Here is a 15,563-nt window from a genome sequence, read left to right as displayed (position 1 = left end):
TCAGGCAGGGCTATCTTAGCCATGACTCCAAGGATGATGCATACAAAAATCAAACTGATACATTAGACTTTATCAAAAATAAATTTTATGCTCTTCAAAAGATGCAGCTTAAGAGAGTGAAAAAAATAATTCCGGGGAAGAGGTTTTCCTCGGGTCTCTCATTTTTCAGCATGTGTTTGGAGCAAACGCATTAACCACTTTTGTTCTGGACTGTTTTTTAAAGGATAGATCTAGCAAAAAGCGAGAAAGGCTCCCTCCGGGGCAGAGGGCACATTTGCTTCCTGACAGTGTAATAAAGAGTATCTTCTCCAGGGCAAAGTTTGGGCGGCCTTGCTACCAGCCCTCTTTAAAAGACTGGGGTCTCAGGTGCAACACAAACCCACCGTGTGCGCAGCAGTACCTGCCCGGGTCTTTCCACAACCCTCCTGGGTCCTGGGGGTAGAGGGTTGGGAGCTAAGGAAACAGGCAAATATGAGGCTCCAAAGTCCTTTCTCTCCAACCCCAGAGGCTTGTGTGTCCTGCCAATATCGTGGAAATCTGGGAAGGCTAATATCTTGGACATCTTAGAAGGCTCACATGCTACTTTGCCGGGAGGAAAAAAACATCAGACCCTTCGCAGCCCCTGACGCCACAGACTTGGGAGAAAATATTTACAAAGCATACGTCTGGTAAAGGACTTGTATCCAAAAGATGTAAAGAGCTCTCCAAACTCAAGGTGTTGAACCCGTGTGTGTGTAGAGCGCTCACCACTTTTAACACTAACTACATATTTGGAAGGATATTTACTTAATGTCTGTCTCCCTTGATAATCCCAAACTTCATCATTTCAGGGGCCTCTCTGTCTTTAATGCGATGCCTGCCTCTCTTGCTGTGCCCTGGGGGTGGTGGCTGTCTTTCTCCACTGGTTACAGTCCTGGGGGAGTCTTGAGCCTCTGCCCTGCTGGCCGCCAGATCCGGGGCACTTCGGGGTGCCCTGGTGGCCACCTTAAAATTCAGGGTTGCCAGGCAAGGGTACAGGCTCCCTCCTGGGTGACAGTGGCCAGCTGCAGCCCCCCCCTCCCCCCCACAGGGCCCCCAAGGAGTGTCCCAAACCAGAGGCGTGCCCCTCAGGCCAAAGCCCCTTGACAAGCCAATGAGCTTCCCTCCCCAAACGACTGGGGTGTGTGTTAGTCCGCTGTCGCATGCAGTGCCCTGGGGGGCGGCTGCCAAGAACTGTCTCTCTGATTGTCACAGTCCCACAGACCTAGGAATGCAAGCCCTTCCCGGCCTGCTGGGCCAGGATCAAGGGCATCACCCCTTGGGCAGCGGCTTCAGGCGCTGAGGCACCAGACGCGCGAGAGAAAGCTCCCTCCGGGGGAGGGCGTGAGGCCGGCACCTGCTGGCTCAAGGACCGCACGACCCACCGTGGTAGAAACAAAGATGGCGGCCTCCAGTCCCGTCGCTGCAGGTGCAGAGAGCGCCCCGGCCTGAGACGTGCGTGGTCAACCCGATGGCTCCGCAGGCCGACACGCTTTACTAGAAGCAGAGGAGCCTTTCTCACGTCAAGCCTGGACGGGATGGGGGGCCGCTGCGCTGAGCCCCGGGCTGGTAAGTCCACCGGCCGGTCCTTAAGGAGCAGGTCTCCAAGACACGAGCCCCGTATGGGTTTCCAAAAGTTTTAGCTATCTGGGGGGGAGGGGGGGCTCACCTCTTAGGTGCAGGTGGTTAAAGTCGGGGTTCCCGATGTGGGGTATGACCCCCTGGCTCCCCAGGCACAAGGGCTGGGTTTCCACTTCCCGCCTGGTGCTCCTCCCTGAGCCAGGGGTGAGGTTCATGGCCAGGCCGTGGCCCAGCCTCTCCTCCCGGCTTCCATGTGGCGTCCCTCTCGGCGGGTGGAGCTGTAGGAGTTGCTCAGCCAGGCTTTAGGGGTTTTGTTCCCCCCCGACCTGCCAGAGGAAGCTTCCATAAGGAGCTGGCGTTCCCCTGTGTCTGTGGGAGGGAGGTGAGCTCAGAATCTTCCCAGCTGCCATCTTGGCCCTGAAGCCCAGAGACCTTTCGGTCCGGATCACTACAGAATTCCCATGAGCTCGGCCCTTTGCACACCATTCCGTCAGCAAATATTTGTGGCATGAATTAAGAAACCGGTAGTAAGGTTATGCCTAGTGATTATACGATTTAAGGTTGATATTGTTTCCGCTCTTACGAATAATTCTTAATGATGCACCTTGAACATGGGCATTTATTTTGATTTTCCCATACACATATATTCTCTACACACGTTTCTAGAAGCCAAGTTTGGGGGCTCATATGTGGCAAAAATGTTTCGGAGCACCTTGCGAAACTCTACTGTGAATGCTTAAACTAGTTTCTAATTCCTTTAGTAGCTCTGAATCCAATCGCTAGAAAACAATTAACTGGGGAAAAAAAAGTTGTAAAAGGGATGCAGGCAGGTGGAGTCTGGAGTCAGAGGACCCAGAGGGGCTCCCGCAGATTCAGCCTGGAGGGTCCTTGGCTTCATGCAGGATGGGAATCGAACGTGAGCCATCAGGAGGTAAGAGCAGAGTTTATTGAAAATATATAAAGAGGAACACAGCATCTGGGACACTTGGAAAGGAAAAAGATAGGGTTCTGTCTTTATTCGGGGTCTGGGGTTTTTACTGACAGTTGTGGTGTGGCGGACGTGTCCTCTCAGGCATCCAGGAACCGGTCAGAACAACAAGGTCCAGGTGTCGATCATAAGTCAATTATTCCCTGACCCGGAGTCTCAGTGTCAAGATGTCCAGCACCTGTGGGCTGGAATCCACGTGTGATCGTGGCCTCCCATCATTCTTACCTGGTCCTTCATTAGATGTTATCTGTTCTCGAGAATTCCTTGTCCCTTACAAGGAGGTTCCACACTGTCTGCGTTCTGAGGCACCTGTCGGGTGGGGCAGGGTGCAGGTCCTAGCAAGGATAGAAGCCGGGTAAGAAGCAAAGGAAAAAACAACAACAACAAAAAAAAACAGCTTTTTCTCTCATGGGGTCCCTTCAGTTTCCCTGTCTCAAAAGCAATTTAATGTGTATTTATTTTTGAGAGAGAGAGAGAGAGACAGAGCGTGAGCAGGGGAGGGGCAGAGAGAGAGAGGGAGACGCAGAATCGGAAGCAGGCTCCAGGCTCCGCGCTGTCAGCACAGGGCCCCATGCGGGGCTCGAACTCACGGACCGCGAGATCACGGCCTGAGCCGAAGTCGGACGCTTAGCCGACTGAGCCACCCAGGCTCCCCTCAAAAGCAACTTATATTTGACCTAGGACCTCTTGTCGTTTCACAGGCAGAGAAATGAACACTTGAAAATATCCTCAAAAATCTGGCAAAACGATTACTCAGCAAGATGATAATTGATTATTAGGAACATTCTCGAACAATTGCTGTATCAATTGTATAGGCACTTTGGTATTATGTCCCAAGTAATTATTCTTAAATTAACCATGGAATATGAATTGGAAATACAATGCTAAGCAGTTACATTACCATATTATTGCAACGCTGTCATTTTAATTGTAGCCCATTAAACATACCTGCATATTCTCAGAACAGCTCATTATGTCTGTGAAGGGGACTGTTCCTTAAAGTACGAAAAAAAATTTTTTTAAGTCCTCTGCTGCGAAAGATGACTCATAATCTCACCAAACTGAAAACAACCCGTTTCCTTCAAATGAAAGAAGAAGGAAATCACAGGCTACGCGTATAACGAAAAACCACGCGTTAGTAAATTAAAGCAAATACAAGCCACAACACGGTAAACCTCACAAACATGACATGCGCGAAAGAAGCCAAACATGGAGGAAAATATGTTACATTTTTTCTGTTTAAGTTCAAAAGCAGGAAGAAGCATATTGTAATACATTGTTTACCTTTGGAGAGGAGAAAACATTTGCAATTGAGAAAAAGCCCAAGGCTTTTGGAGGCTAACGACATTCGCTTTCTTGATCCGTGTAGCGGTGATCTGCGCATTTGTTTGAGAGAATTTACAGAGCTGATGAAAACACACACACACACACACACACACACACACACCCGTTAAAACTAGTCTGGGTCTAGATCAGCTGGTGAGCAGAGCATCGTGACTTAAAATCTCAAATCGCCCCAACGGTTTTCTAAACCTCCTGGGAAGCACTTGACGTCTTCTTTAACGATGTCTTAACTTATGCATTCGTATCGAAAGGCACCCCAAATGCAGCTACCCTTTTAACCCCATTATTTAATGATGTCTTGAACCAGCAGCAGCCCTGAAACGTTCCTGCTTCAGTGCTCACGAGTGAATACTGCCAACCTGATTTCTTATATCTTATCACTAAAGGATCTATTTGCTGCGGTTGATCTGAGCGAACAAAGCAATCCCAAGAATCTTTTTTAAAACTCTCTGAGTGCCTGGTCAGTTAACGGCAAAGGATACCGTCTGTGACGGGAAATTTTGGAAAGCCTCCCAGATTTACAAGCGGTCCCTATGCGGTGGAAGTGTTTCTCACTGGTCTGGGGGGTCCAATGGTTTTGCCCTTTGCCCGAATGGCTATGCAGACCATTAGCATCCACAGACAGGTGCTGTGTGTGAGACGAGCAGCCGGGCGAGCTTTAGAATTCGGAGGCCTCGGCGTCATGTCTTGTCTCGACAGCAAACCAAGACCACAAGAGTATGTCCAGGGGAAGCCCTGAAATCAGCAGATGTTTTGGGCAGGAAATCACCCCGTTTGCCCCGCAGAAATAGAATGGCTTACCTGCTGGGTAGGTATGCTCTCGCTGCGCGATGCCCTATCCCAGACAGTTAAACTTGGGATGCCGTGTGGCCGTCCTGGATGATTTGCAGAATTCCAAAGGCCACACAGCTCAGGACCAGGGAAACAGCGACAGTCACACTCTTGCCTAGAAGCGCTTTGCTCAGCAGTGTCATACACATGAAGAGAGCTAGAGAGGGACTCTCCCAGGGCTTGTCCACCCCACTCCTCTAGGTGTCCCTGACCTTGCTGGTTCTCAGTGACGGGGCCCCTGGGGGTGTCCATACTGACTGTCTGCCCTCCCTTTTGATCCCACTGCTCAACTTCTGGCTTTTATTCAACTGTGTATTCTGGCACTAGAACGTTTCTATATATATATATATATATATATATATATATATATATATATATATATTTAATGTGTATTTATTATTGAGAGAGAGAGAGGCAGAGCATGAGTGGGAGAGGGGCAGAGAGAGAGCAAGACACAGAATCGGAAGCAGGCTCCAGGCTCTGAGCTGTCAGCACAGAGCCCGACACAGGGCTCGAAGCCACGAACTACAAGATCATGACCTCAGCTGAGGTCGGAGCTACCCAGGCGCCCCCATATATGTTTTAGAGGCCCAATTTCTTGATAATACTCTGTAGATATTTCAGTCCTAACATCTGCTTTTCCAGGGTGGCTTCTGGGGGAGAATATACCTGTGAGTCATGCTCTGCTGGGAGAACCTAGAATATTCTAGAGCACCACCATCCATCATCTGCTTTTCTGTGGAGTAACGGAGCTCACCTGGGTGTGGTCCAAGGAGGATTCATTAGGAGTTAGGGAAACTGGACCCTTTTTCATAAAATAGCAAAGCAAAATCCAATGGATGTGTATGAAGTAAAAACAGCCCTTCCTCCCAAACGAATCCTCCTTTCAAACGGTAACAGCCATTCAGTTGACTGCTAACCACAGAAGAGGAGGTGGAAATGGAGACTTTAAAAAATACTTTGGGGACAGAGTTGAGTTTCTGGGTCGTGTGTGCCCGACGCGAAAACTCCTAGGTCCGAGCGGTGAGTCGATGTTCCTGTCCCCGGCACATCCTCTCTCTCAAATTCAGCACATTCCAAAATTTTCATTCATTTTAGTTCGGAACTTGGATTTACCGGGAGCTGAATCCGTTACATTATTTTGTCTGTGGCTTCCAGTCCAGTACGTGTCAGGGGCCCCGGCCCCCTGGGCCCTCTGATGTTCTCGCTCAGGACTGAAGGACCGGCAGGAGGCGGTGGCAGGGAGGGGGCCCGTCACCATCCTGCCATCCCGGTGACCCTAGTGCCCTGGCCTGTCCGTGCTCCCTGGGAGCAGCTCGGTCGTGGGCTTACGAGCAGGTTGCTGTTTACATTTGACTTCACAATTCTTGTCTTTCAAGCTAAGAATGGATTTGAAAACACAGGTTCAGGGGAACCACCCTCTGTTTTAAAACCCCACCACATGCAAGCAGAAGATAAAAATAGGAAACGTGTGGAAAGCAGGACTCACGGTCCCTTGGACGTGGTGTTACACACCGGACTGATTCGTGCAGCAAAATCCCCGAGGCATCAAAGTGCCGAACCCCGTAGCTCTCAGGAGAGGGAGGGTAGTGTGTCTGGATGGGAAATTTATTCCAGAAGGCACCTGGCAGCTCCTTAGCTCCGGGTGACGAAGCCAGAGCCAAGAGCCCTGGGGAGAAGTGTACGCTCGGTAATTGAATTGATCAACCTCCGGCCCTCCTTTCAGAGGCGGGATGTTTCTGCCCTGAAAGGAGCAAACACCGTGAAATCTGGGTGTTCTTCGTGACGGGTGGCCAGTGCCCCTCGGCATGGAAGACGCAGGTGGGGCTGGACAGACGGACGCCGCATGCGATGCAGACAATAGAGACCAAGAAGCCTCGGAACCCGGCTGGCCGTGATAGAAAGGTCCGAGAGTCTTGAGAAGACGCTGCCCGTGTGTTTCACGGTGGGTGACATACATTGACTCGTTGAGTGATCCCCAGGCCCCTGTAGGATCGTTGCCATGATTGAGCCCTGTTTTATGGAGATAATAAATATTTGTCGAGTGAAATTGCGAACACCTGTTCCGTGTAACCGCTGGCCACCTGAGGTCGCACGAGGGCACGTGCCTCGTCGTGTGGGCATTCTGTCAACAGCTCTCCAAGGTCCATCCTCGCACCGTGTGCTGGTCTGAAGCAGTCAGCCCTGGTCTGTCTGTGCCCAGGACGGGGCGGGCCGTGGGCAGGCAAACACCCCCGACGGATCTCGCTGGGAGGCTGAGCGCCGTCGGATTATCGTTGCGGAAGAGTGAAGGGTTTGAGTTTCCCAGCGGCCTGTCTTCCGATCCGGCCACGCCGTCTGCTAACTATGTGACCAGGAAGGTCACTTTTCTGAAGGGCAGTTTCATCATCTGTAAAATCAAGCTACGAACGGGACCCACAGCACAGTGGTGTGTGAGGATTAAATGAGCTAACACACGAGTTCAAGGCCCCCCACCCCCGGGAACTCTGTGGGAGGCCGGGCGTGGGGGGACACGCTTGTGGGGGGTCTGCAGCCCTCTCCCACCGTCCCCGTGGCAGCTCAGGGGGATAGGCTTGGTCGGTCCTGGCTATAATTACGCTGGAGGGGAATGATTTTTCCCTGGGATTCCAGTCTTGCCTTCTGGACTGCTAGGAAAGCAAATAAGGAACTCTTTTGAAGGGGCTCTCAGGTGTGGTACAGGAACTCAAATACTAACTTCTGTCTTCTCTATATGTATTTCCCAGATATGTTTTCTTTTAGTAATGCTGCTCCGTCACTCCCCCTATCTTGTTTTTTAAATTTGTTTCTGGAATGCTTGGTAGACTTAACCAACGAAGCCGCCTGGACCTAGAGTTTCCTTTCAAGGAAAATTTTATTTTATTTTTTTATTTTTCTTATTTTTTAAAGTTTATTAATTTATTTTAGAAAGAAGAGAGAGAGCGAGAGAGAGAGCACACATGTGGAAGGGGCATAGAGAGGGAGGGAGAGAGAGAATCCCCAGCAGGCTCTGCACCATCAGCGTGGAACCCGATGTGGGGCTCAAACTCATGAACTGTGAGATCATGACCGGGCGCTTAACTGACTGAGCCACCCAGATACCCCCATTCTTTTGGGGGAGATTTTAAATGACTGGCTCAATTTATTTAATGGTTATGTTATGACTCAGGGTTTTAATTCTTTTGTAAATCGGTTTTGGTAAGTTTTTTGTTTTTGTTTTTTTTTTAAGGAAATTTTCCATTTTGTCTAAGTCTTTCACTCTCTTGGCATAAAGATATTCAGGGACATTTTGATAGGTGTGTGTCGTCATTCCTTTCTAAACATTGTTTAGTTTATGATCATTTCCTGATTAACCCATGGACAGCTTGGAAGTCTGCGTCATATTGCCCCCAGGTACGAGCTTTTTCGGGTTGTCATGTTGCGATTGCTTTTCCCTTCGTTACATTGCTGTCAGTGAATAATTCTGTAGGATTTCCATCTTTCGAGGCTTGCGTAGGTTTACTTTGTGACCTGGTACATAGTCGGTTTCCCCCAGTAGCGTGCATGCCGTCAAAAATGTGTGGTAGTCAGCAGTGCGCACAGATTTTGCGCAAGTTGGTAGCTGATCGTTTGTGTTTTCAGTACCCGTCCTGGCACGTTTTGTCTGCTGGTTCTGTAAGGGACTCAAGTGAATTTTCATCCCTCCCTCCGACTGTCAATTTCCCCTTACAGTCATTCTATGATTATTTAATGAATTAATTTATACGCAATGTTGTTCTGCATGCAGCCACTTGCAGTCATCTTCTCCGCTTTGGGGACTGGGTCTTTCACCGTCACGAAGTGACCGCGCATCTTCCGTGCGCCATTTTGCTCGGGAATCTTTCTGGTCTGAAATTGATGTAGATACACCAGTGTTTTGGGGCTTACCCTTTTGTCATCATTTTACCTCCTACTTTTACGTATTTTAATGTTTTAGATGTTTTTCTCGTAAATAGATTGAAGTTGGAGTTTTCGGACACAGCGTTTTTCCTGCCGGCTGGAGCATGGGGACTGTTTCCAGTTGGTACAATTGCTGACTTCATTAGGTTTCCTCCACCATCTTATTTGACCCTTATATTTGCCCTCCCCATCCTGTGTTTTTTCTCTTGGTTTGTCCCTTCAGTTGGACTGGCTCATTTCTATCATTCCGTCTTCCTTTCTGCTGGTTAAGAAAGTTACGTGCTCTTTTGCTATTCTTTTATTGGTTCTTGAAAGAAATAGTATGTATTATAGCATGATATGTAATATACGTTATTTGGTGTTTTAAGTTTACTTATTTATTTTGAGAGAAGAGAGAGAGAAAGCAGGGGAGGGGCAGAGAGGGGGGGGAGGGAGGACCGCCAAGCAGGGTACGCACTCTCAGCACAGAGCCTGACGTGGGGCTTGATCCCGTGAACCACGAGATCATGACCTGAGTGGAAATCAAGAGACAGACACTTAACCAACTGAGCCACTGAGGCACTTTTGTATATTATCATTATTATATACAGAGAGTCAAGATTTAAAAAGTGTCAATACTTGTACTTGCTTTCTAGATAACACATGGGCCTTAGAACAATTTAACTCCACTCGCTACCTTCAAAACTATATGTTACAATTGATACATTAGTGTATTGTAATTTTGCTTGTAAAAGAAAACCATGATTCGTAATTATTATGGTATCATTCAGGAAATGTTTGTTCAAATTTATCCCTTATATGTACTTCCTTTGTTTTTTCCAAAGTCATAGTTTACCTCTCTCGACGATTCCAGAATCGTTCTCCACCTATACAACATAGTCAAATTCAGAGAAAAACTTCAGAGAAGAACTCTACATATGTTTACTATCGAACACCCAGGTCAAGGGTAGAGAACCATGAAGCTGATTCCTGGACTGTATGTGTCATGGGAGGAACAAAAACCCGTTTCTAACAGGTGGTTTCCTTAGATATAACGAGTGTCAAATCTACAGGGTTAGTGTGGTGGGATAAAGAAGAAAAGGTTTGCCAGCATGCCTGGCAAGATGGCGGCCAAATGTCAAGTCATGGCCCTCCGCCTGCCATTTGCATGTTATGTGTACTGGGCAAGCTTCTGCCTTCCTATCTTCCTCACCAGTAGTGAGGGCTGTTTCTCACATTTCTTCAGCTGAAAATACTCAGTATGTCAAGGTGCCTTATCTTGGCACAGTCTGAACCCCATCACCATCTTTAGAAGCAAGGGGAAACTGGGCCCTATTCCACCACTGTGGCTTCTAGAAGGCACTTTCCTGATGCTGAGCCTCAAAGGGATCTGCAAGCACAAAAGGTCTACACAGACCAGGAGAGCTCTGCCCTAGCTACAGATGAGAGGGACAGGCAGGAGACAGGTTAGTGCCATAATCTGTAAGGAGAAGATGTTAGAATCTTCAGCTCTTTACATAGCGGCCGGTCCTACAGAGCATAACACGGTCATCGAGACGACCGTTCTGGGGCCGGCTGGGTGGCTCAGTCCGTTGGGTGTCTGACTCCAGCTCAGGTCATGAGCTCATGGTTTGTGTGTTCAAGCCCCAAACTGGGCTCTGCGCTGACAGCACAGAGACTGCTTGAGATTCTCTCTCTCCCCCTCTCTCTCTCTCCTTCCCCTGCTCTCTCTCTCTCAAAAATAAATAAACATTAAAATAATGTTTAAAAAAGATAGCGGTTCCAGACTTGTATAGTTGGGGTAGCTTTAGGTCTTTTTCTGGGTCCAACATCGGGTGTCTGATCTCATCCAGCTATGATGCATAAGAGGGAAAATGGATGCGAACTTGGCCGTGTGTATCAGTGCTTCCCCAGACACAGGGACCTCACAAGCTCCAAATGATACTCATATCAGCAAAAGAGCTGATAAGGCAAAGAGAGACCCCTGCAAACAAGGCCATTCTCCTGGCCGCTGTGGCAGTAAGGCATCACCATGGGAAGAGACCAGCTGGGGAAAGTGATATGGGGAGACAAAGGACCGTTTGATCCTGTGCTCTTATTCCAGAACCGCTCCATCTATTTTTTTTTGGCTGTGGTTTCCAAAGGAACAGCATTTCTGATACAGAGTCAAGGACTAAAGTAGGCACGGAAGCGATGATCACCATTGTTTCTCAACGAGAGTGTGGCCATCTTGGGTTCTGGCCTGAACAGAAGCTGTAAAGGCTGTTTTTCACCTGCCTCTTTCATTTAGCAATATAACTTGACTATTGCTCTCTTGCCCCCTAACATTCTTCTTTAAAACTTCTTTCACAAAATAATGTAAACATTAAAGACTGGTGTGAGGGTTCTCTTAGTTACTGGCCAATATTTTTTTAGCAAGCTGGGTGGTGGGTGTTTCAACGTCTGTTTTATTTTAGTATTATTTAAACTTTACTCATAGGTAGGAAATGTGTATGTGTATTCTTAGGGTCTTTTTAAAAAAGTTCTATTAACTTTTGAGAGAGAGAAAGTGTAAGCGGGGGAGGGGCAGAGAGAGGGGAAAGAATCCCAAGGAGGCTCCACCCTGTCAGCACAGAGCCCGACGTGGGGCTCAAACTCACCAACTGTGAGATCATGACCTGAGCCAAAATCAGGAGTCGGACGCTTAACCAGCTGAGCCACCCAGGCGCCCCTCTTCTTAGTGTCTTTCAAATTATAAGCGCTAATCCTGTGGACGTTAAGATTTGTCATGGAACCTATTCCCCTGATACTGTCTGGGACACTATGACTGTCACCCACCTTCAGTCTCCACTCAGCTGTCATCAGAGAAGCCATCTAGTGTTACTGGCATTCCCCATCTCCCTCACACCGTTTCATTTATCCCATAGTACTTCGTACATCCGTATTCTGTATTGTTTGTTTGTTTATTGACTACTTCCTCCACTGTAAGCATCAGCGGGTCAAGGAACGTGGACTTGTTTTTTAGAGAGGGTGAAGGACAGCACACACACGTGAGCAGGGGAGGGGCAGAGGAATAGGGCGAAGGAGACTCTTAAGCAGGTTCCACATCCAGCGCGGAGCCCGACACGGGGCTCAATCTTAAGACTTTGAGATCGTGACTTGAGTAGAAATCAAGAGTCGGACGCTTGACCGACTGAGCCACCAGGTGCCCAAGTAATTTGGCCTTTCGTAAAGGCCCATATATCACTGCAGAACAGTGAGTGAATGCGTGAACGATCTGAGTAGTCATGAAACCTAGCTGGTCCTAGAGTTAGTAACAATTCAAAAAAAAATTTTTTTTTTTTTTTTTTTTTTACCTCTGGTCAATCACTTATGAGGTTATAAATTCATGGTGGACCCTCTCTGTTGTACAGGGGACGCTGGCCCTGGCTGTCCGTTTGCTGCCCCCTATATTGGGGGTGGGTGATAAAAGCGTTTCTGACACGTTCGCCTAAACACGGTGGAAAGATGGTTTCTCTTCAATACCCGTGACTGTGGCAGCATTGCGGGGTTAAAAAGAACCCCGGCTGTGATTTGGTCTAACTCCCTTTTTTCATCGTCGTAGAATGGTGACAAAACTGAGGTCCGGGTAGACTCAACACTTAGCGGAAAAGATGGAGGAAGCCAGTGAACCAATTGGGGCCACGCTAAGTGCTAAGCTCCCTTTTAGAGACGAGGAAACTCATTTAGTGGTTCCTCATTCCTTTCGTGTCATGACGCGCATAGATAATTGTTGTGCCGGGCTCCGGGGGACAGTCCCTAGACAGCAGATAAGAGGTGCGGTTGGGATTTGCATTCGGCTGACTGGGAACCGGAGCCCTTCACCGTGGTTGTAACGCCCCAAACCCTTGTTCAGCACCCAGCATGACCCCAGGTGCTGAGGGGCTTGTAGAAAATAAAGGCTTCACTTCTACTTTGCAGCCTTACACAGCTGCTTCTCCCCGACCATGACAGGTGGGAAGAACCCCCTCCAATTTTGTGAGGAGCTTCATGTCCGCTCTCAGAGCATAATCTCCCTTATCCGGGCAAGGCCCCCGGACAGGTTAACATTACCCCCCCCAAGGGCTAGTCAGTCTTAAATGCCACCATCAGGCGGGCATCCGGGCTTTTCTGGACTGGAGGTCTGTGTCCTTTGCCCAGTATGGCTGTATGTGGAGATGGGGCCTCTCAGGAAGTCATTCAGGTTAAATGAAGTCCTAAGAGTGGGGCCCTCCTCTGATAGGATTAATGCCCTTGTAAAAAAAGATACAGCTGCAGAGCAGGGGTGCAAGAACACCCCTGGGTGGGTGGGTGGGGGAGGGGCCCAAACAGACCAGATTTGGCCACCTGCTGCTGACAAAATCCAAAGGCGAGGCCGGGCCCCCGGAAGACGGGCGACTCACCTGTCAAACACTGTCTTTCCAGAATGCCGAAGATACTTCCAGGTTTGTATAAGGAACATGTGGGACAGAGGTGGGCAGGTCGGGTGCAAGCAGGTAGGCAGCGAAGGTCAAATCGATGCTTGCCGTGCAGCCAGTCGGGGCTGGTATTGCTGGCTCAGGGCAGTCCTCATCGCTTGAGAGGTTCGTGTTGGTTCTTCCGCCTGGGGCAGGTGACACGCTGGAGAGAAGAACCCAGCTAAAAAGTTTCAGGTCAAAATGGAGACAGCCAAAGTCTTCTTTCAAAGATACCGAGCGAGCTCCCTTGCTGTCTCTGCCCACGTGCATACACTGAAGAAAAAGCCACGTGAGGACGTGGCCCCAAGGAGGTGGCCATCTATGAGCCAGGAGGAGAGTCCTCATCAGACATCACATCAGCTGGAACCTTGATCTTGGACTGCTAGCCTCCAGAACTGTGAGAAAATACATTTCCTTTGTCCGCCCAGCCTGTGGCGTTTTAGCACGGCAGCCTGAGCAGCCGAATCTAGCCACCGTTCAGACTGAAGCCTGATTTGGTAGGGCAAACTTCGCCTCTGTCTAGAACAATCGAACCGAAGCTACCACAGAATGTATAATGTAGAACTAGATGCCTGCCTCTCTCAAGTCCGTTGACAACACTGAAGGTAACTTCTCAGTCCGAAACAAAAACACGGTGGCTCTTGTTTTCATCTGGGTCACCAGAGGGCCTGCACGGATGATATTTTCAAGACCACGGGAGTCTTCTTTGAATAGCAATCAGATGCCACTCTCCAGAGCACAGATACCCACCTAGACTCCTGCCTACGTTATAAACAGCTACCACAACAAAACTCCTCCATCAGAGGGCACCATAAAAAGAGATTTCAAACTGGAATGGGCAAGCCTAGCTGAGAGAGCGTCTTCTAAAATAGGGTCTGCCCCGGGGCACCCGGGTGGCTCAGACATCCGACTCTTGATTTGGGGTCAGGTCACGATCTCACAGTTCATGGGTCCAATCCCTGCATCAGGCTCTGCGCTGATGGTGCAAAGCCTGCTTGGGATTCTCCTCTCCCTCTCCCCCTGCCCCCTACTCCTCAAAATAAATAAATAAACTTGAAAAATAAAGTAAAACAAGATAAGATAGGATCTGTAGGCCATAAGGGAGGAGAAACTTATGCATATCTTTATGGGAGGAACTATGAACTTTTTGAACTTCACAGCTGGCCACAAGCCCTCAGCCTGGACTGAAGCCCCCGCCCCTGTCACCAAGGCACTTGGGGTCATCTGCGGTCTTCACTTCAAAAGCCTCTAATCCGGTTCAACAGGCTTCAAGCCAGCCTTTGCATATTGACCCAACCAATCCCAGTGCACCCAGTTTCCGTTTCTTCTGCATAGCAGAACATAAATGAGAACCGCACCCTAATCTTTCTCCTTCGTAACTTTGCCCCCTCTTTGTCTCTCTGGGAACGGTATCCGAGCTTCTACCTAAATCTGTGTCTTCTGAATTGCAATTCTAATTGCCCAAATAAATGTCTGTTTGCCTCAGTCTTCAGTGAATTCTTTCTTGGGTGAAAGCACCCGGCCACAGAGAAAGGTTGTAACGAGATAGCTAAATGCAAATGAGGGAGCCCCATGGTGGACCACACATCCGACACTGGGTGAGATGCACACAATGAAGAAGCCTTTGCTACGATTAGGAACAAAATGACAAAAAGTCCTCAACCTTTATGATATACCACTGAATCCCATATAAATTAAAAAAGCAAATTTAGGGGTGCCTGGGTGGCTCAGTCTGTTAAGCATCCGACTTCGGCTCAGGGCACGATCTCTCGGTTTGTGGGTTCGAGCCCAACATCGAGCCCAACATGTGCTGACAGCTCGGAGCCCGGAGCCTGCTTCGGATTCTGTGTCTCCCCCTCTCCCAGCGCCTCCCCTGCTCCTGCTCTGTCTCTGTCTCTCAAAAATAAATACACGTTAAAAAAAATGTAAAAAGATAAAAATAAAAGCAAACTTAAACGTCTGTAGCGGTAGAGAGAAAAATATCTAGAGTATGTGCCTCAAAATGTTAACAATAATTGTCCCCGGATGCACGGGCTTGCTGACTTGTACTTGCTTCATTTTACTGGTACGTAGTTTCTGCTTTTTCACAGCACCCGTGGAGTACCTGGGTCACTGTGGGGAGTCAGATACAAATGTATAAATCCGCCTACTTAATCCACCCACCCCCATCCAAGAGAGGAAACACACACAGCGGTGCGAATATTTTGTTCTTGTAGCACCTTCTTCCGGCTGCCTGTGGGCCGCAGGTCATGCTGGGAGCGCCGCTCCTCACCAAGTGTGATCCCCCGGCAGGACAGTTCGGCCTCAGGATGAGCCCTAGGTAGGCTGGTCGCCCAGGCTTGCCAAACCTCGAACAAACTATCGAACAAAGCAAATAGGAATGAATAGAGAGGAGGGGGATTTGGGCTGACGGTGTTATGTGATGCGTCCTTAAAGACACTTTATGGACTGTG

The 15,563-nt window shown here is 48.8% G+C and overlaps 1 pseudogene; it reads right to left on the bottom strand.

Moving 5' to 3' along the window:
• Positions 1–10,169: 10,169 nt before the first annotated feature.
• On the bottom strand, positions 10,170–10,885 carry LOC125150920 (succinate dehydrogenase cytochrome b560 subunit, mitochondrial-like; annotated as a pseudogene).
• Positions 10,886–15,563: the final 4,678 nt, after the last annotated feature.

Source organism: Prionailurus viverrinus, chromosome D4 (genome assembly GCF_022837055.1).
Source record: "Prionailurus viverrinus isolate Anna chromosome D4, UM_Priviv_1.0, whole genome shotgun sequence".
Lineage (NCBI taxonomy): Eukaryota > Metazoa > Chordata > Mammalia > Carnivora > Felidae > Prionailurus > Prionailurus viverrinus.
The sequence above is the reverse complement of the archived record's forward strand: the minus strand, read 5'-3'. Positions and strand labels throughout refer to the sequence as shown.